Source organism: Dermacentor andersoni, chromosome 6 (assembly GCF_023375885.2).
Source record: "Dermacentor andersoni chromosome 6, qqDerAnde1_hic_scaffold, whole genome shotgun sequence".
Classification (NCBI taxonomy): domain Eukaryota; kingdom Metazoa; phylum Arthropoda; class Arachnida; order Ixodida; family Ixodidae; genus Dermacentor; species Dermacentor andersoni.
Window position 1 is genome coordinate 61,271,773 of NC_092819.1, and position 21,313 is coordinate 61,293,085.

The 21,313-nt window shown below is 44.1% G+C and overlaps 1 long non-coding RNA gene across 2 annotated transcripts; it reads right to left on the reverse strand.

Moving 5' to 3' along the window:
• Positions 1-14,026: 14,026 nt before the first annotated feature.
• Positions 14,027-20,207, reverse strand: LOC126522782 (uncharacterized). 2 transcript variants are annotated; one of them, XR_007597528.2, is made up of 4 exons: positions 20,190-20,204; positions 19,969-20,059; positions 15,009-15,106; positions 14,027-14,392 (listed from the first exon to the last, which is right to left on the reverse strand). It is a non-coding gene; the product is annotated as an uncharacterized lncRNA (long non-coding RNA). The 2 variants fall into 2 exon arrangements; XR_007597527.3 differs by having other exon boundaries at positions 19,969-20,207.
• Between the last annotated feature and the right edge of the window lie 1,106 nt (positions 20,208-21,313).

Genomic DNA, 21,313 nt, shown 5'->3' on the forward strand with positions numbered 1-21,313 from the left:
GGAGGAGGAGGGGGATAAAAAGAGAGAGAGTGGAAAGGGGAGACAGAAAGAGCCACGTTCACAGACTGCGTACTCCATAGAGCGGTACGGGCGGCGTTCTTGAAGTCTATTGTGAAGGCCGGAACTCCTAAATTTTTCCCCAGAGACCGAGATGCAAACACTGTAAACTACACGTGCTGAATCATTCACCAAAATGACCCAGAGTAACACCTGCCTTACATAGACCTAGCCCAAAACAAACCGATATTTCATGAAAAGTAAACCGACCTGATTAAAGCATCTTTTTATGTAAACGCCATTATCCATAGGCTTATACCATACATTGGCGTACACCAGTACATAAATACATTGGTGCTACTGACGCGCGAGAGGTGGGTTCCCCTTGGGGTACCGTAATTCATGTCGATGCCCAAATCCTTCGCGATAGCTGACCCGCCGTGAGCAGGTTAGCTAATGTCATTCGTGTCGCTTAATTACTGTTGTTTCTAGCTTAGCGCTTTATTTGTTTACAGTTTGTTTATCGCTTAGTGTGTATGGTTATTGGTTTCTTTTATAGATTTGTTTGTTTGTTTGTTTGTTTGTTTGTTTGTTTGTTATGGTGTCATAGGTTTAAAGTAGTTAGCTTATATGTTAATAAAAAAACCTCTCTTCCGCTTTTAGTCAACCTTATATAAGCCGAATCATGGTTTTCCAGTTTTGATGAATATACTAAGTGTTTAAGAGTGTAAATTTCTCTCGGCGTCTGGCCGCTCGGACAGTATAATAATTTTTTTTTCCTTCGCTCCTAATCGTCCAATTACATACAAATTTAAATTTTACTACGGGCTCAGAAGAAAATTCTGGTCAAATTAGATATGAAGATTCGACTCGGTAAACGTGGTACTAATCTGTCAGCGACTGCATATTAATAGACAAAACTAAGTTTATTGGCTCTTGATTATTTAGATTAAAAACACTGAATGCATCGCCAATGAAAAGAGAGGGGCGATATAAGAATCAGAGTAATATAGAACGTATGGTTATCTTCTCCTACTTGAAAACAATCCATGAAATCCACGTGCAGCAGGTGTCCAAGGAAGCTATATAGAGCTGCGAAAATTTAGCCTACTCAGTGGCTCAGAGGTTATGGCGTTCTGCTACTGAACACGAGGTAGTGGGTTCGGTTCCCAGCTACAAAGGCCGCATTCCCAAGAAGGCGAAACGCAAAAAGCGCTGGGGTGCATGGGTGCATATTTAGGTGCATGTCTTAAAGTACCTCACGTCGCCTAAATCATCCTCTCCACAACGGCGTGCATCATAACAGCGTTGTTACTTTGGGGCCAATTAATTTAACCCCGTGAATCCATCAGTCAGAACACCAGAGTTCGCATCCGAATATGCGCGAATATCAAGTCAAGCATTCGACTCTGCTCCTCATGAGCGTTTTCTTCCAAAATCGTCTCAATTAAGCTTGCAGTCCCACGTAATAAAATGAATAGCAGCATTCTTGGCTGATCGTTCTCAGTTTCTCTTTGCCAACCAATAGGATCGTTTCTCTTCTTAATTTTACAGCGTGAGCTGTTATGGGGTCATTCCAATAGCCGTTTCGGTTGGCGATGGTGTCCGCCACCACCTCCGCTGCCGGTGTCCGGCGTCCGTGTACCAGCTATCGTGTGGAATGGGGAAAACAAATATGCAGTTCCTGCCGGGGTCGCACCCTGGACCGCTACATGGAAGTCAGCTACTCTACCACTGAGTCACGCCAGCGCTCTCTTTTTATCATGGCATTTATTACAATGAATGAGATTATGTATGTATAGCAACTATCTACAATAATATGAGCACTAGGTGGTCATAAGCCATCACAGGTCAACGAGCAATACATACAAAGGAAAAAAACGACACACAAAGCAACTTTTTTCACCACAACAATAACTTGAAAGGAAAAGTTCAACACCTAATCAAAAATGGATACGGATCCGACTGACATTCTTTTTGATCGTCAATATGTCCTTTTTTTGCAGACGCATTTGAGCGAAATGCGATTCTGAGGAAATTGTTCTTTCTGCATTTCGGTCTTGCATTCGAGTTTTGCAAAGGCTATGCGGCCTATCAGTAAAAACATATCGAATGTCAGTAAAGCAATCGAAAAACATAACGATCCCCACAGCCTTCGCACGTGGGGATGGTTCCCCCACTTGCGGCAAGTTGTTTCTTCATCCACTTTCATTTCAATTAATTTATCGTTTCTTTATTTCATTTTTTAAGCACAAGTAATTTCCCCTATGTGGTCCTTGGTGTCAGTGTTTGTTGGCTTCCTACGATATGACTAATAAATATCGGGCCCCTCGGTTTCTCGTTTATTTCTGCTGCTAGTAACACACTGGGGTTTCTTGGGCGACATTCACCTCATATACTCGGCAACATGTAAAATCGCTGGCCTACAAATTATTTTTCACATCCAAACTTGAGTACGCAGCTAGCATCTAAAACCTGCATAATATATATCGCGAACGCGCTGCAGTCAGTACAACATCGCCCTACAAGGTTTATTCATTTTTTCCATTCATATACGCAAAATCTGGTTTGTCAATGCTTGCCTTCCCCGTCGACAGGTTGTCTCCTCTCTGTGTATGGCACATATTTTTTTTTTTTAGTCGTCTGCTGTACATCACACCCCGTTCACACATGTCTCGTCACACCGGTTATCCGCTTCTGTATCGCGCGCACACATGCCCGGACCATTACTTTTCAAGCTTCATTCTGTCTTTGAACACCAACAACATGCAACGGCCTTCCACTCGCCGTTGCGGTCATCACGAGCACGTCTGCATTTGCCGAAGCCGCTCTCGTCGATATTTCGTAATGAACGCCTGTATCTAATCTTTCGTTTTATTATCCAACCCTTAATAATACCCCTCTAATGGGCTGCTTAAGGAACTATAGCGAAGGGAAGTTAGTTTCACGTCCAATGGTCAGTGTGGGGGCAGCGCAGCCAAATCAGCTCTACTAAATGTTGACCGGCCTAAAGGCGAATCTAAATATTTGGAGCATTCTAAATTCTTCAAACAAGCTACAGGAAGCTGCACGTACGGAGGAAATTATACCAATCTTCTCACTGCACCAGCAACGCTTCGGAGAAATCCACTTGGGCTCCCTCGGAGAGCAACTCTGGCAGTTGTCAGTTCGTATCCCGAGGACAGAGACGTTTCTCTCAAAAAGTTTTGCACTGTAACTATATTTGAGCGAAATCTGGCGCTGTATTCTTTAACTATACTAACGTGAAAATTATGACTATAGTACATGAACTTTTCTACGATTTGGTATGACTTCGTTGAGTAAGTTAATTGCAGTCTTTCTCTTTTTTTTTCTTGTTTACGCTTTGAGCACCTGCTCACAATATTTTTACAGTGACAACATGCCGCTGAAGTCATTATTTAGAATGCTAATTAGCTCATTTTGTTAGTTAATAATCATCTTAGTCATCAAAAACCTTTCCTTTTGTTTCGTATCCCCTACATTTAAAATAATCTTCGACGATTGGTCGCAGAAACATGCGAAAGACGCTCGCGAACCTCGTCGCTTATTTGAAAAACATGCAGTAAATAAACTAGCGAAAGGCGAGAATAGCGGCTGGCTACACGTAAAACAAGCAACCGATTTAAATACGTTCACAGCACAAAATTAAATAGGCCGGAATAAATCTAGTAGCATCTTGGTGAGAGCTAGTTGGTTCGTCTTTAGAAATATATTCTACTGCAACAAGGACACATCTGCAAACAAATAACAAGTACAACGATTGTTCTGTTGGATTGTTTTTCTCTATGTGTCCTCGTTTCAGTCTCCCTGTTTGAGCATACTTGTAATAAATCTATCTTTAACACCTTCCATCATGCCACACGGAATGCTTCGAACGTGGAGTATCTGTAGCCGGTACAGCACAGAATAAAGAAAGAAGGTATGCTTCAATTTGAATGTTATTTACGGCACGACTCGTTCAAGGAACATAGAATATGCACTGCCACCTGTTAACGGCAAACGCAATAGCGCCCTTTCGAACACGGCCTCTGAGACCAGCAGTGCGGTCGTCTTGGATGCCACGTTTTCACATCACTACTCGTATTTTCGCGCCCTGTTCTCTCAACGTTTTACTCTCGCCGAACTGCATTGCCGTCGCCTCCGTAAGGCGCCGAGAGATGTCACTCAACGCTCGCTAGCTTTAAAGCCTCTCAGACTGGAGGGTTTGAGGGGCTTTAATTAACTTACTAGCATTCCGTTCTTGCAAACGATCCTTGCTGAAACCATGTACGCAAGAAAAATACTTCTTTTTTCCTCGCAGACAGATGTACTAGCTAGGATGTCGCTGTTACCAGCGCCACCATCGCGTAAGGACACTCTGGTTTACTCAATTTGAAGAATGCTTCACAACTTGATGCCCTTCGGGGTAACTCAGCGGCTGTGACCCTGGGCAGGTCAACGGATTAAGTTACCGGTCGCGAGCGTTACAGTCGTAGTCACAAGTTTCCGGACCACAGAATCTGAAGAAACGTTGACTTCCAGGGAAGTTTTTGAACGTACCCAGTAAAACAGTACATTATGTTCTTCGCAAATAGGTGACATTCACTAGGCGTTTAACTCCTGCCGTTTTCTCGTACGCTTTCAAAAACTCCTTTCTACTAAAAATACCGGACTGTAAGTACCTCGTACTCTCATTCTCTCACAGCTTATCTTTGAGCAAGCATATTGAAGTAATATGTACTAAATCACTTAAACTTGGCTATCTCCAATGCACCCTTCGTGTGACTCCTCTAGCAATTAAACTGCTCACACACAAAGCGCTAATACGCCCAATCCTTGAATATGCATCTATAGTTTGGAACTCCTTTCACAAAAACAATATTAACAAGATTGAGTCCGTACAAAAGAAAGCGTATCGTTTTATCTACCGTCGCTGCGACAGGGATTTTTCGCCTTCTGCTAACCTCTCTAATTTCAACTTAACCACTCTGGCAACACGTACCCACAACGAAAGCATAAAGTTCCTGCACACCGTAATTAACTCACCACGCTGGCCCCGCCTAGGTAAATACTTTAGATTCGCTTAACTTTCCCGCACCCGTAGCTCTCACAACATAGATATTTTGTCACTGCCCTCTAGAACTGACACGTATAAACATATTTGTTTTTTCCCCGCTCAACAATTCAACGTTGGAACACATTGCCCGGAAATGTTCGTTCATTGCCCCTGACCAACTTTTTGTCTGCAATTGACATATGATGTTATCGCCACTCCTGCTATAGCCCAAGGTTGGTTGCAGTACGTAAATATAAGTAGATAAATAAATGTGGTCTTCGCATATAGCAATATACATGCTCGAAATCCGAATACGGCATTGCGTGCCTAGGCTGCGGTAACATTAGGGTTTTTCTCGGGACCCTCGTTCTGTAAACTTATGATGCCGAGCGTGCATTCAAATATGAGCGGAACACAACACAACCGTGTGCCCAAGCTCGCCGTTATGGCGTATGGTCAAACTCAGTACTGCGCTATCCACTCCGGCGAAGTAGATGTAGACGTAGATTTTTTTTTCATTTCATTTCATTTATTGAACCCTCAGGGCCAAAGGCGTTAAAGAGGGGAGTGGTTACAAAACAGAAATACACAAATAAATACAATGCATATTACACAACAAGTATTATCATCTTCCTGTTTTACAATGTTAGCTAGTGCAGAACGAAAATGCTGGTTATCAATTATGTCGACGATATCTGCGGGAATGCGGTTCCATTCGCGTGATGTGCGAGGCAAGAAAGACTGAAATGCAGTTTTAGTGTTACATGTTTCAATGCCAACTTTGTGACGATGGTCAATGCGATTTGACACGTATCTGGCGGACGAAATGAGGGAATCGCGTAGCATGGGGTGATGGTATAGTTTATGAAAAAGGCTCAAACGAATTGTCTGCCGGCGGGATGCTAGAAGAGGTAAAGAAAGATTAGCTTTCATGCTTGTTACACTTGCGGTACGGTTAAAGTTGGACAGGATAAAACGAGCAGCGTTATTTTGAACCAGCTCAAGTAAAGTTACCAGTTTTTCATGGTGCGAATCCCATATCGCGGCGGCATATTCCAAATTAGAACGTATTAGTGTTTTATAAAGCAGTAATTTCAAAGAAGATGGAGTTTTGGAAAAGTTACGGCGCACGTAGCCCAACATGCGGTTAGCTTTGTTAGTAATGAATTCAATATGGCGCGTCCAGTTAAGGTCAGTAGAAATATGAACACCCAGGTATTTATATGAAGTAACCGCTTCTAACGCAACGTTATTTAGGTAGTATACAGGCGGAGAGTTGGCATTTCTTGATATTCGCATAATTTTGCACTTATTAGTATTAAGTTCCATAAGCCATTCATTGCTCCGAAGAGCAATGTTAGAGAGGTCACGCTGAAGACTGTTAGCATCGTCGGGGGATTTTATTTCGCGGAAAACAACACAGTCATCAGCAAACAAAAGAATATTAGATGATACAATGGAAGGGAGATCATTGATGTAAATAAGAAATAAAAGGGGTCCAAGCACTGACCTTTGTGGCACGCCCGAGTAAACTTCGCTGAAAGGTGAGTTAAAATTATTAGCGTAGACGAACTGCGATCGGTTAAGAAGAAAGTATTCAATCCATTTCAGAACATTGTAGTCGATATTCAGTTGGGTTAGCTTTAAAAATAATAAGCGGTGACATACCTTGTCGAATGCTTTCGAGTAATCTAGGAAAATGCAGTCAGCATCTGATGCGCGATCTAAAATATGGTGAAGTTTGATAGTGAAACTGGCAAGTTGTGTTTCGCAAGAAAATGACCTACGAAAGCCATGCTGTGCGAGTGTAAAAAATGAATTAGACTCGAGAAAGTTCACAAGGTTAGTGAAGATTACATGTTCTAATAGTTTGCAACAAGTACTAGTGAGCGAGATGGGGCGATAATTTATAGGGGATGTTCTATTTCCTGGCTTGAATAATGGAACCACCTTCCCGACTTTCCATTGTGTTGGCAGAGTGGAACTATCGAGAGTCTGCTGAAATAGCTTTGTTAGTCTTACGGAACTGTGGACAATTGTATTTTTTTTTAATTTAGCATAAATGCAGTCAAAACCGGGCGATGAATGAAATTTTAGGGCATCAATAAGTTCAGCAACACCAGATGAATCGATGAAAATTTGAGGCATAGTTGTGAAATTATACCGGAGTGGAACGAGATGTTTGGTGTTTGACGTGCGCGAGAAGTTTAGAACAAAGGTTTCGTTAAGTTCTGATGCGCATAAATGAGCCGGAATAGGGTCACCTGACGCGTCAGTTAAGTTAGTAGATTCTTCGGTATGCGGGTGGATTACGCGCCAAAATTTTTTAATGTTGGTAGATAGCATCGATGGTAAAGTGTTAGAGAGGAAGTTGTCTTTTGCTTGCTTAAGCGCAGTTATATATACTTACCGTCCGTCTTGGTCGATCATATATGTAGGCGTCTGTGGATACCATCAGCGTGGGTTCTGTATACCTTTGTAAGGTCCTGCATTAGTGCGACGGTCATTGAGTTGGTGTCAGGTCACGAGCAGGCGATCCGTACCTCATCAGAGAAAGAGAACGCCGATCTTGGCTCCCTGTCAGCGAGTTCGTTGCCAATCACATGCCAATGACCAGGCACCTATTGAAAAGCGATCAAGAGGCCACCTCGCTTGGCACTGTCATGAAGTTCGGCGATTTCCAGCACGAGCCGGTAACGTGGTCCTTTCTTTATAAAAATATTTTAACGCTTTCTAAAATAACCGAGTTTGGAGGGGAAAACACTAGGTTAGCAAAAATGAAGTTTCACGCGTGAAATAGGGGAAGAGAACACAACGTGGTGTGCACTCGCGGATGTCTACGCCACGTCTACGACCCTTCACTGAGAGAAAGAGAGAGAGAGAGATGCAAATGAGAGAAAGGCAGGGAGGTTAACCAGACTTAAAACCTCCGGTTTGCTACCCTGCACTAGGGGAAGGGAAAGGGGAAGTAAAGACGGAAAGAAAAGCGTGACAAAAATAAAAGCGTGAGAAAAAAATATGAAAAGGGATGAACTGGGGTCATTATAGTCTTTCTAATAGGCCACTGTCACGTAGAAAAGTCAACAAAGCCTTGACCGACTTTTGCTGCGACGACAGTTCACGTCGGCATTCCAAAACTGACTGTTCTGAAAGTGGCCTGTCGTCAAGGCGTGCCAACGTGGTCGCTAGTGACAGCCGGTGCGCGCTGTATTGAGGACAGTGGCAGAGCACGTGTTCGATGGTCTCCTCGCTGCCGCAGTGTCTGCAAGCCGCGCTGTCGTCCATACCGACTCGGAAGGCGAAGGATCTTGTGTAGGCGACACCAAGCCACAGTCGGCAAAGTACTGCTGTTTCTAGTCGAGAGAGTCCAGATGGGGGTCGAAGTCGAAGGGATGGGTCCAGTCGGTGTAGACGTGTATGCTTTAAGCTTGGTGTGTTCCATAAAGTTTTGATGGCTTCATTTGCAAGCACACGAATTTTCGTTGCAGCGTCTGTTCTTGAGAATGGAATGGAGTCTTGCAAGCCCTCCTCATGTGCAGATCGTGCTGCTGCGTCGGCAAGTTCATTGCCCATTATGCCACAATGGCTTGGAATCCACTGCAACGTGATGTCGTGTCCTTGCTCGACGAGGTGGTGAAGCAGCAGTCTGATTTCTAGAACTAGTTGTTCGTGGGGTCCTCGGCGCAAGGCAGAAACCAAACAATGAAGTGCAGCCTTGGAGTCAGTGAACACGCTCCATTTCTTGGGTATTTCTTCAGAAATTACACGAAGTGCACAACGAATAGCAGCAAGCTCCGCGGCAGTCGATGTAGTCTGGTGAGAGAGTCGAATCTTTATGGTGGAAGGTTTTGCAGGAAAGATCACCGATCCTGCAGACCCATTCACCGTGGTTGAAGCGTCAGTATACAGATGATGATGATCGTTGTACGTCTCGTACAGCAAGAGCAGTGAAAGCTGCTTGAGTGCTGGAGACGAGAGTTGGGCTTTTGTTCGTATGCCTGGTACGATAAGTCGAACCTTTGCTTGAGCCAAGCACCATGGTGGAAACGGAACTTTCGCTGGAGCTGTATAACCTGATGGAAGGTATGCATGATAGGGCAGGACAGTTTCACAAAAGGAAGCACGTGGTCGATCCTCTGGCAGTGTGGCTAGATGATGGGCAGGGTCTCGAGCAAGGTGTCTTACGTGTGCTCTGAGTGCTTCCATGACTATATGGGTCTTGGCTGGGAAATCGTGTGCAATCGCAATGGTTTCAGCCGTTGACGGACACCGCGGCAATCCAAGACACACTCTAAGCGCCTGGGCCTGGACGCTTTCGAGTGTACGGATATTACTTCTGCAGGTGTTGGTCAGCACAGGCAAGCTGAATCGCAAATACCCAAGAAAGAGCGTCCTGTACAGTTGTATCATTGCATGTACTGAAGTACCCCAGACACTGAGGCATGCAAGGCGGCTCCAGGGGTGAACTGACGCAGTTGTATGTAGCATGACCTCAGCCTGTATATAGTGCATCACAGTGTGACAGTGCGGCACTGCACAATGTGACATTGTATGTCTCTGTATGTGACGCTTAAACCATGTGCGACTATGTGGCGCATTGACACATTGTGCGGCAACGCTCACACCCAGACAGTCTTATATTCTTTATTCTTTCCGTTCTATTATATTTATTTTACCTTATATTTTGAGCGTCCTTTTCTCCTTCCCCTAGTACAGGGTAGCTAACCGGAGATATATTCTTGTTAACCTCTCCGTCTTTCCTCTATATATTTTTTTAACCTCTCTGTCTCAATCTTGGAAGACAAAGTCCAACTATGGCCACAAGGTGGACGCACACTTATGTGTCTTCCTGTTCTTTCTGAATAGTGAAAGTGTAACAGTTAAAGGGACACTAAAGCGAAGCAATAAATTGACTTAGACTAATGAAGCATTGTTTGCGAAACCTGCAGGCAGTCATTTCAAAAGAATAGTTTGATTATTACATGAGAAAATGAAGGTCCAAGTATCAGTATTTGAATGTCGCGCCGAAACACCAGCCCCGGTACGTCAGCGTGACGTCAGGGATTCCAAAGTATGTTTTCGCATTTGGGCCGCGTTGGCTGAATAAAGGTTCCCGAAACTTGCCATGTTTAACATTTGGTTCCTTTAGAACACAATGTAGTCAATCTGTACCGCTATATATAATTAGTAGCCCTAGAAGATGCCATCAAAATCCGAGACGTCACAGCCCCCAGGTGCGGGAACTTAAGTAGGTGTCGCTACCCGTATTTCGTTCTTACGCTTTTTCTGGCTTACCAAACGTCTTATCGTTGTAAGAGTGGTGTTTTTGGTGTTGTAGAACGGTAACTTACTGATGCAGAAGAAATCATTTTTCACTTGAGTGTCCCTTTAATGAACAGCAAATGAAAACGAGCTTGCATAGAACCAGTTAATTACGCGTGGGCAGTTCTATGCGACAAAGCACAGTCTAAGCCGGGTTTATATACACAAGTTTGAGAGAGAGCGGCATAGTCGGCAATGCCGAATGTAATTGATTCGAAGAAGTGAAGCAATTCCAACGAAGCATTTAAAGTTAAGGAAAATACAATTGGCTGAAACGAAAATAGAACTAAAGACTGCATTTCCGCAAGGCTGAAATCAAATGAGAAGATAATGAAAGATATGGTTCCGAAAAAGCTTTGAGGTGAACGCTCTAAGCTGTGGCTTGAAATCCGAGGTGATTTCGGCACTTAATGATAACCGACATACTTAGAAGCAAGAAGTGAATTTTGATATTCCAGCGGCAACAACAAAAACAAGTTCGGCCTGAGGAAAGCTGGAAATACAATATTAAACAAGATTTCGACGTCGAAAGCCTGAGGAAGAAATGCATGAACAATGGAGCAGTGTGGAAGGAACTCCCAAAAAGATGGCCTCATACAAAAACGTCCAGCTTGCCTGCAATCAACGAAGGGGTTGCTGGTGCACTCTGCCACACTTTTACAGAATTAACACAGAAACCTTAATATGCTATAAAAAGGCAGTGCCGTAAAGTATTTCATTTACTAGCTATCATAAATGTATAGAGTAATTTCTAGTCGAGGAACTCAGTAATATTTAAAAAGAACTTTTGTAACATCAAGTTATTTTATTTCGTAAGACAAATCGTGACAATCGACGCAAACATACCAGTGTTTCAGGTACCGCTGCCAATTGCGTTCGTCATCCTTAAACCCTGTACTTTGTAACTCTCTTATGCATGTGTGTGAGGACACCCTTCTGGTGAAAGATCGAATGACGTCATTTTGCCACTCCTGTACTAACCTCCAAAATCTCCGAGATATAAGCGCTGTTATTCGAAGCATAGGTTCTATACGACATGAAAACGAACTCGCCTAATTCCATCCCTGCTTGCTTCGGTCACTTAATTCAGAATGTCCGCCTCGTGAAAAAAGGTTGCGACATTTATTGAATACTCTTATGCACGCTTTCAGACACTTGCCGATCGCACACTCCTCCAAATGTGCGCGTGTTCAGCGCACGCTTCCTTGTGTCACCGTATTAACAAAACAAACCATGCAGTGTACCCACTGATTCACGCATACTTTCGTGATTATCATATACACACCATCACGACCTCTTTATTCCTGCTAAAAGAGAAGCAGTCAATCAAGAACCTGCAGCGCACGACAGCGAGACAACAAATAATCGGACGTATTTATGGCGCTGTATATTGAAATTAAACAAATCAAGCAACCACGAACAAAGAAGGTTTTTCAGAATAAACCAACGTTTCAGAGTCATTCGGGCTCCTTCATCAAGGGCGGTTTCGAGAAGGCGTGGCAGCCTTTTTTATGGCTTGCGGCTCTGGCGGTGGTTCTATCGGGAGACGATCGACCTTGCATAGGCCCTGCATGTAAGTGAGGGGTAAAGCTTCCAATGGTCAGTTTATTGCCCAGGTGGCGCCTGAATGTATCACGACTCAAAGCTGAGGCGCTTCTGCAGGTTTCCTGCTCTGAAACATTGTTCTGCTCTCTTTCTGTGCCCAAACCTTGGGTCAATTCTGATGTATCTTCTTTGATCGTGAATGCTTAATTTGTCTAATTTCAAGTGTTTCCCAACCAGACTGATTCCAGTCCAATGTTCACCTTCGAGTTCTGTATCTGCACGTTTGCCTCTATCTTTCCGTTATGCACTGCAAGTTCTTGATCATGAACCAACTAACCGACAGTCTTGTGAAGCCGTAAAGTGTTGTAATGAAATATTATCAGTGAGTTATCGTTAACAGGTGTTTCAGGCTGCTTGCTGGTGCGTAGCGTTATCCTGCGGCCTCTTCTGCCTTTTCGCGAGACACCTGTGGTACCATAGCGACGGCCGAGCCAGTGAGCCAAAGCGCATGGCGTGTATACGCCTTCACCGACTGGATCCTGTGGTCTCTGTCTGTGTGCGTCGCCTGGTTCATGTGCCCCTGCGCGACCAGCAAGGCAGATTAGCCACACGATGGTACCTTTGTTTAACACTACATCGTCTTGCTTGTTAGTTAGTTAGACGTATTATTTCGATGGCTTCTCGGATTTTGTTCGTCGCTGTACTCGAGATGTCGGGACGTGTTCCACTAGTACAGATTAAGTTGGGAAGGTTAACGTCACAATTAGGCTGCACAAATATCAGATACTTGTAGGGTGTGGCGGTATAGTCTGCTTATGATGAAATGAAGCGCGCAAAAGCCGAGACCAGAGAACATTTGATCACATGCATTGTGCACCAAATGCTTCGCAATAGCATGAATTCCAAGAATGAGCGGAATATGAGTACTTTTTTCTATAAGTAGAGCATATAATGGCGTTTACAGACGTCGTCCTTCTCTCTATCTGAAGCAAAGTATTGCGTGAAAAATATTGCAATGATGCGGGGACCCTGGGCCGTTTTTCATAAAACTTCTACATATAAGCGCCATTCACGGTCACGGCCTCTCGTGGTCTCGCCACGTCAGACGATCAGCCAAGCTAAGATTTCCAGCATATAAATATAGCTTGTATCTCTCTTTGTCTCTATCTCTCTCTGACTGCGTGAGTGTAAGGTGTCCGAATACCAAATAACGATAAAGTGCGCTTACGTAAGACACGTTCCGTGAATACATATCCTCATTCACTGGCACTTCGTTAGCTACACAATTGGTGCTAACCTTGTTTTATAATAGGCAATGTAGAAGCGCTGCGGAGATACGATCCCTTTACTAATATTTATGTGATTAATTAAGGGAAAATGAGCCATCCACCCAACCGCAGCAATTGCTACAAAAGTAACCCATACGGATTCCTCGAAATAAAAGCCTCGCAGCTGAAGAAAAATTCGTCCTCGTCCGGCACTTAAACCCGGGACCACCGCCTTTTCGGGGCAGCCGCTCTACCATCTGAGCTAACCAGGCGGCTAGCAGATGGCCAGGCAAAGTCCAATTTGTCAACAACTCGAAGCAAAGCAAGAGTTTGACGTCATTGCTCTGCGCAAACCCGCAAGGTGGAGAGAAGTAATACTATTACTTACAACTGAGACATGGTGGAAAGGTAGACAAAACCTAGGGCACTACGCCGACCAAAGTAAAATTTGAAAGAAAAGAAGACGTTTCGGCTCCCACACGGAAGCCTTGTTCACAGGTAAAAAAAAAGCTCTTGTCTACCTTTTCTCCATGTTTCATCCCGACCAGACGGGCTTCCGTCAAATTGAACTTCACTAACTGAGACAATGAGAAATTGCTATATTTTATGCCGTAAAATTGTCTATGCCAAATATGTCGGTAAGGAAACAAAGTTCTCAAAAGAAAAGAAATCATAGACCAAAGTTACAAAAAGCAAGTCGCTCAAGATAGTAAAAATAACAGCTACTAAAATATATCCATGCAGTACGATAAATTAAGCAATTTTCACGAATGTGGACATATGTCACAGGAGCATAATAAGAGCTCCACTCAGAAATCTGTGAAACGATAAAAACAACTCGCAACAATAAAAGTTTATTCAGAATAAAGTGAACATGGAGATAATTTAGCTAATGAAAAAGTACCAACGATGTAACAGAAATGAAACTGCATATCTGTAATGGTATAATGCGTCCAGATACCCGCTTCATTACAACGGGCCCAATCCATTAACATGATGAGCGAGAAGTTTCACTCAGGTATCTTGCTGTTCAAGAAAGAAAATGTGAACACGAACGGCGAGACAGCGTAATTAAACCTTTCGAAGCCCGGTCAGGTACAGGTGCAGACGGTGTTGAACGGCCCATTGCAATATCCACCTTGATGACCGTAATTTCTTCGACATTCTTGCGAACAAGTCAGCAAGGACTTTGGACATCCAAGGCCTACAGAAATACGAATATTTTCAATCAATTCACCGCTCCCGCCGAATCTGTACACGCAGCTTGTTTGTGCGTCGTTACTCTGGGAAGTCGTTTTCCTTACTGCACCAAGCAGCTCTACACGCGACACTAAAGAAGATCAAACTATCTAACCAGGCTTTATGAGGAGATAATTTTCATGCTTCTGCGTAAAAACTCGTAAACTCAACGCAACCATAAGGTTCCTCGCGAAGCTGTTGCACACGTATAACACGTACAAAGTGCCACGTCTCTTGTGAAAAAAAAGAAAAAAGAGAGGAAAGCGGGAGGGAAAGACGAGGAGGATAGCTAGTGTAACGTCGAGCAAGCTACCCTGCCTGGAAACAGTGCCTGTAACAGGTACACCATGTATACAGTGAGGAGGTATCATTAACGTCTTTGTTTAAGTATCATTAATTTAGGGTACAACAGCATTATTCGCTGCCTCGTTTTAGTTCTCTATTTAGTTCTCGCTAAAGAAAGAAAGATAAGATACACAATCTATCGTGGGCTGGCAAAAACACAGAAGAAAGGCTAAGCAACCGCGCCATACCTACGTGCACAAGCAGCAAGTCACTGAGATTGTCCGACTTGAACTTACCTACTTCAACATGGGTAAATTCGTAGGCTGCTGTCAAGTCCGCCAAAGAAGTGAAGGCAAACACCCCAAGGCAGAAAGCTAGGAATACTGTCTTCATTCTGAAATATACATTAAAAAAATAGAAAATTACTTATTCGTCTCTTCTTGGTGTTCGACACCAGACGTTCACGTTGTGCGTCCAACTTTAAATGCGAAGCATTTCTTGGCGAACATTTGCCATTTTGACAGTATCTATCTGTCTAGCCGCCTACGTCTTGGTACTCTCGTGGTCGTTTCGTTAACTTGGTATGTACCAAAATTGGCATAGTATGACAACAGTGTACGGCCATGACATGAATATGAAATGAACGGTCATGACATGAATATCGGGATATGCGTGCCATGTAGGTTATGAAACAGCCGCCTACATTTTGGTGCTTTCATGGTCGTTTCGTTAACTTGGTAGGCTCCCCGCGCACTGCTTCGCGTATACCATCGATTTCCACAGGGCGTGAGGTCAGCCGGCTTTCTGATTATCAAGATCTTGTTATTGGGCCGTTGCAAAAACTGACGAAATAGAACAGGGCACGGCGTCCACAAACGAGGGATCTTGTACAGACATCAACTATACGGGAAAATGGGGCGAACAGTGGTGAACGGAACGAAGACCACCGCGTGCCCACAGTCCCCGTTCAGAGAGCAATCCTGGTTCTTCAAACTTTGTTTAACATTAGGATCTCATCGCGAGTCAACTTATTCTGTACTGGGTGCATGACTCTACAAAAAAAAATGATTTAATTGCATTTCTTCTTTCTTTCTTTTCGCACAGTGGGCGTGTTGGCTATTCGCGGCGCTCTAGTTAACTCAAATCGAATAAAGTCGGCCTGTACAACCGAGTAAGTCTGTAGAAGCAAAAATAAACTGCCCTTTCTTGTGGCCTTTATGTTATGAAGCCCTGCAACTGTGTGTAGCCGTGGTCAAGTGCCAAGAGACGGCCTAGAGGACGACAACGAAGCGGCGTCGAAAACATGGAAATACGTGCACCGCGGCGCTTGCATTGTCCACAACAAGGACGACACCTCGATGTACGTGCGCTCGTGGCCTAGAAAAAAAAAATCATGAAGAAAACTATACGAATGAGCAAGTGCCACAGAAGAGCGCGCAGAGAGTCGGCAGATAACGCGTGGCTCAAGCAACCTACGAAAGGCGAGGAGATCACGTCCGCAGGCAGACGGAGCTCAGAAGCGGGGCAACGAAGACGCGTTGTCTTGGGTCGGACATGAACGTTCGGGAGGTCAACAGCTGTCGGAGGGACCCGTGCGAGCGCCAACGCACGAGGGGACCTCTAAACGACACATCTCCCGCTCCCGTCAACCATGCCGACGAACCGGAGTCTGCGAGCGAACATTATGATCGGCACTAACTATAGATTACTCAATTTTCATTGGAGACCTTAATTGTGAATGTCCAGTCAGTCGCTTGTCTTGATCACTGTGCCCTGATTAAATGTCCGCGTCCAATATCGCGTTAATGGTCACGTTGATGTCTTCCTCCCTTTCAGGCCATCGCAAGGACCCAGTTTAAAGAAAGGGCTTGAGTTGAGCAGAAGGCACGCGGTTGACAGTTGAGATTTTCTTTAGCCCCGAGGCACATTAACTCGGTGCCTTGTTCATTTCTTCGTTTGGATGGTTGGTTTATTTGCACCAAAGTCCCGGTGTTGAGTTTTGCACAATCCGTGTCTCTCTCGCCTACTTTGTTTTCGCTGATGGCTCAAATTGTAACTTTCGTCTTCATTCCTTTTCTCCATTCCTACTACGATCTCCATCTTCTCTATGGTCACGAGACGGTTCAGGTATCCACCGAAACTTGAGGCAGTTATAATCCCCGTGGCATTTTCACTAATAACATAGATATATTGACTACGACTACACTGCTATTGGTTGCGTAGGTTTCTAGTTAAAGATTTGCAAACACCTATATAAGGCATAGCACCTAATACTTGTCATTTCGTTTATAGGAAACCCTGTCCTGCCATAGCCTGCAAAGGGACCAGACGCTGCACCATTGTACGTCTGCAACGTGTAATCGTACAAAGGCTCAATTTTGACGTCTAAGTACCCTCGCATCCGGCATTTTGGCTGTAATTGGCTGGTAAGTGCGGCGCAGTCTTGTATTCGTAGAAACGTAGTCGTATGCAGGTACTCGTACATTATAATGCGCTCATGCTCAGCGAAGCGTCAAGTCTCCGGGCTGCTGGAATGGCGGCAACATCTGCTGTTTCGTGCGCGCCATTTTAAATCTGAAGCATTTCTTGGGGAATATTTTCCACTTCGACACTATCTATCTAGCCGCCTACGTCTTCGTGCTCTCATGCTCGTTTCGTTAAATTGGTATGCACCAAAATTGGCATAGTATGACAAGAGTATATGACAAATATAAATAATCGATCATTACATGACTATCGCGACATGTGTGTCATGTAGGTCATGAAACAGCCGCCTACATCTTGGCGCTCTCATGGTCGTTGTTTCGTTAACTTGGTAGGCTCCCTGCACACTGCTTGCACACTGCATCGATTCCTACAGGGCGTGGGACCTGCCGGCTTTTTTCTCCTTAAAGTATTTGCTTTGTGAGGGCTTTGTGTGTCTTTCCTTTTTTTTTTTTTTGCTCCCTATATTTAGTGCACGAAACTAATTGGAAGAGCCAACCAAATGTTTCTGTACTGCTTCGCCTGCAAGTACTGTGAAACTGTCGGACAACTACACAATAACGCAGAGAGAAGCACGGAGACATTATCTTAATGTCAGCTCAAACGAACTTAAGTGCAGCTGTTTGTTCAACATTTTTTACTTCAATTCACACTTTACACCAGAGAAACAAGTTAGATAATGCCAAGAAATAAAAGATTCAGCGTACTGCCCGAGAGCAAAGCATACCGAGTCTAGTTCTCACTTTAATTTGAACATGTTTAATTCATTTGCACGGAGCATATACTGTAGTTCAATTTACTTCAGTCTGCTTTATTTTCCAAAAAGAGAATAAACTTTTTGGAAGGCTTTGCAGACAAAAGCTGCTATTAACAGCTTGGCGGAGCCGGGGAACGTTACAAGGTAGTTGATAAGAGCACATACATGCTTAAATATAGTCTTCAAGCTACAAACAAAACATGCACTCACCGCTACATTCATAACTTAGTCCTGTATCTATACAATATACATGTAATTCACAAAATAGTAGAATATTAGTAGAAGTTTTCAATACTAAAAAAATAAAGTAAAGGTAAATAAGAAATTAACAGGCTAAAAGCTCAAGTCAGAAATAGTACAATAGGATAGAACCTAGATGACAAACAATAATAGTGTTACTCTGTTTACAAAGTACAAGTGTAGATCATTGAATGAGAAATTTATTACCTGCTTAAACTGATTAAGTATACTTGCGAAGTTGTAGTACAACGCTTGATGTTTCTAATTCTTTCGAAACTTTGGAACATATGTGACATCACTGCTTCGAGAACATCAGGTAGTATCTCTAAGTGCCTAGGCATGCAGTATATCTCTGGAACGGCTTAAAACGATTATTCAACCTTTTTAGTTCGATTACCTGAATACGTGGATAGTCCTTGCACCACAAACTGCAATGTCCAGGTAGCTAATCAAAAGTATTCATAACTGGTTAATTATTCCCCTCTGAGTTGCAGAACTGAAGCCGAGTGGTAAGTCGAGTCTTGCGTGCTCAGAAGAAATTTTAATATTTGCGCCAATCTAGAGGTATTCGTCCCGAAAATACTCTAACAGATTCGTTAGCGTTCCGCTTAAGATTCTTCATAAATGCTAGAGAGATGCTTCTGGAAAACTCAACTGAAGCGACATTATTTAACAGCACATTTTAAGGAAAGATGACTTAGAAGTAGTATTAAGCAGGCATGGATTAACTAGTGATTGGCTTCAATATCGGGATTGCAACATATTGTTTAATATTGATAACTGAAAGGTAATAAGCGAATATACTTAATTATTTAATTGAACGTCGCGACTTCTCAGGCAGGTAACTAGCGCCTTTTCCAGAAATTCAGATGAAAGGTTGGTACAGCGCTGTCTGCCACATGCAATGTTTTTTTTTTTTTTTAATCTGTTCTAACTAAAGATCATATAGGTATCATAGTGCTCAACTACTGCGCAGTTGAGCTCAAGTACAGTTTGCATCTCTTTGTAGTTTACATGTGAACGTATTAGCTTCGCGACATATACAGCAGAAGTGAGCTACGGAACTGGATGGATGGAGCCATGCATGCTTTTACCACAATGCGACCCTTTTCTGCCTTTAATTACTTGCACATATCACCACCTTTAAGTTCAGAAGTATTGAGGCAGTTTAGCGCGTTTTTTTTGTACAGCCACAAATTGCTACTAACAATCTTAGAGCACTTCCACAGACGCAGCTGGCTCCATATCGCATGACGTCTCAAAGCTTTCAGCTCCTTTAAATCAGCCTCAAACGCTTATATTATCAACAGTCCGCGTGTTGAGGCTACGATCATTACAAGATCATCACAGATTGCTGTTAGCTGGCAACATTACGTCCACAAATACATTCACTTACAGCCCCGCCAAAGTGCGGCGCGGGAACAAAATCGTCTTGGAAGTTGTTCTTTGGGGATAACAGTAACAGATAAAGAACTCGAATTGTCCTAAAGCAATATGCACATCAGTGGTTGATTGGACGTGCTAGCAATGTACGGGGCAGACGAAGGTAAATCTTTGAAAAAGCACCTGTTCTGATAAACTAATCAACGACGTGACAAGGTATCGCTACGGAACATACAACAGAGTCAAAGCAGGTCCCGCCACTTCGGCCACATTTTACTGAAGGGAAATAAATATCTGTTGACATACACTTAAACATTGTGCGCAAACCCTAGACGCCGGTTACGATACGAAGTTCTTGTTCTGGGCACACGACAATTAGAAGAGCCACTTACGTGAAGTGAGCGTAGGGAGTATGCAGTAGGGGCTTTCGCACTTCACAATTGTGCTTCAAGCTTCTGGATGAAAGCGAATGCCTCTTGAGCCCTGCGTGCAGTCAGTCTTAAAGCTTTTGCAACACGGTTGGCCTGGTTCGCGCTAACAGTCGGGGGAAATCCTGTCGCGTCACCTGGTAGTGGTGGCGCCAAAACAGGGCGCAGCAGTAAAAACACGTTACCTCCTGTGATCAATGGGTCGCCTCGATTGGGGGAACATGTGCCATAGAATGAGTGGGCGGTGGGGGCGACGCATGCCCTCTCCCATTCTCTGCTTCACTCTCAGCCTCCGACGCATGTCGCAGCGTTGAGCGGCCTCGACACCGAAGTTCTGGGCAGAAGGGCTTCCCACCCGGACACGGACGCAACCGCACCACGTGCCAGATCGTGGCCAGGACCGAGGTGGCGAGAGAGAGAGAGAGTGAGAGAGCGCTTGTGCCACCCTCGCTTCCGTTGCACTTGTCGCGTGACCGCAGAGTTGACCCAAAAATAGAGAAAGGAGCGTCGTCGCTTGACGTTTCAGCGTGAGAGCCGATCGAGCCACCACCCACCGGCAGGAAACGGCACCAGCAAGTTGATGGGTGTGCCAGTGCGTAGTCGCACGCTCATCTTCGTCCGGCAAGGTATTATCGAAGAGGAACTCCCGCGTGTGCTACTTTCTCGGCGATATAGTTCCGTTGTTTCTCTGTCATGTTTATTCGTGAACGGAAAGGGAACAAACGTAAGTGGGACACTAAGGCGGCGCACTAGCCCTTAGCAATATGCCAAAGACGTAACGCACGGGTGAGCATATAGTCAAGATGACGTTCAATCTTTTGATGACGAAAACCGTTTTGATTATGCTGAGAAGGATGACGCCGGAATGTTTGAAAAACAAGTGAACTGGCGCAAGTCGTAGGGGTGCAGCGTCTGTCACTTCATCTATTCCTGCAATCGTTTCTGTTTCCAAAGGAAGAGGCTTCTGTACGGCATGATAAGAAGAGGAAATGCTCACGAACGCGCCAAACAGTTAACGTTCCCACGAGTGCCACGGATTGCGCGCCAGGACGTGCTATACTTACATTCATACGAGAGTTTGAATTGATCGCCTCATGATGACACATATTTGTAACACAGAAAGAGGCTCTGAGGATTAGAATTTCAGGCTCAGTCTGCAGGTATACGCTAACCCCGCCTATATAGAAGCAGCATCAACACCACTTTGACTTGCCAAATTGGGTTATGAGGGATTTCTGTCTGCCCGCTTTTGTGCTCATGAGCTCTTCATTCTGAGCCTCGAACAGAACCAGTATTGCTTTCTCAAAAC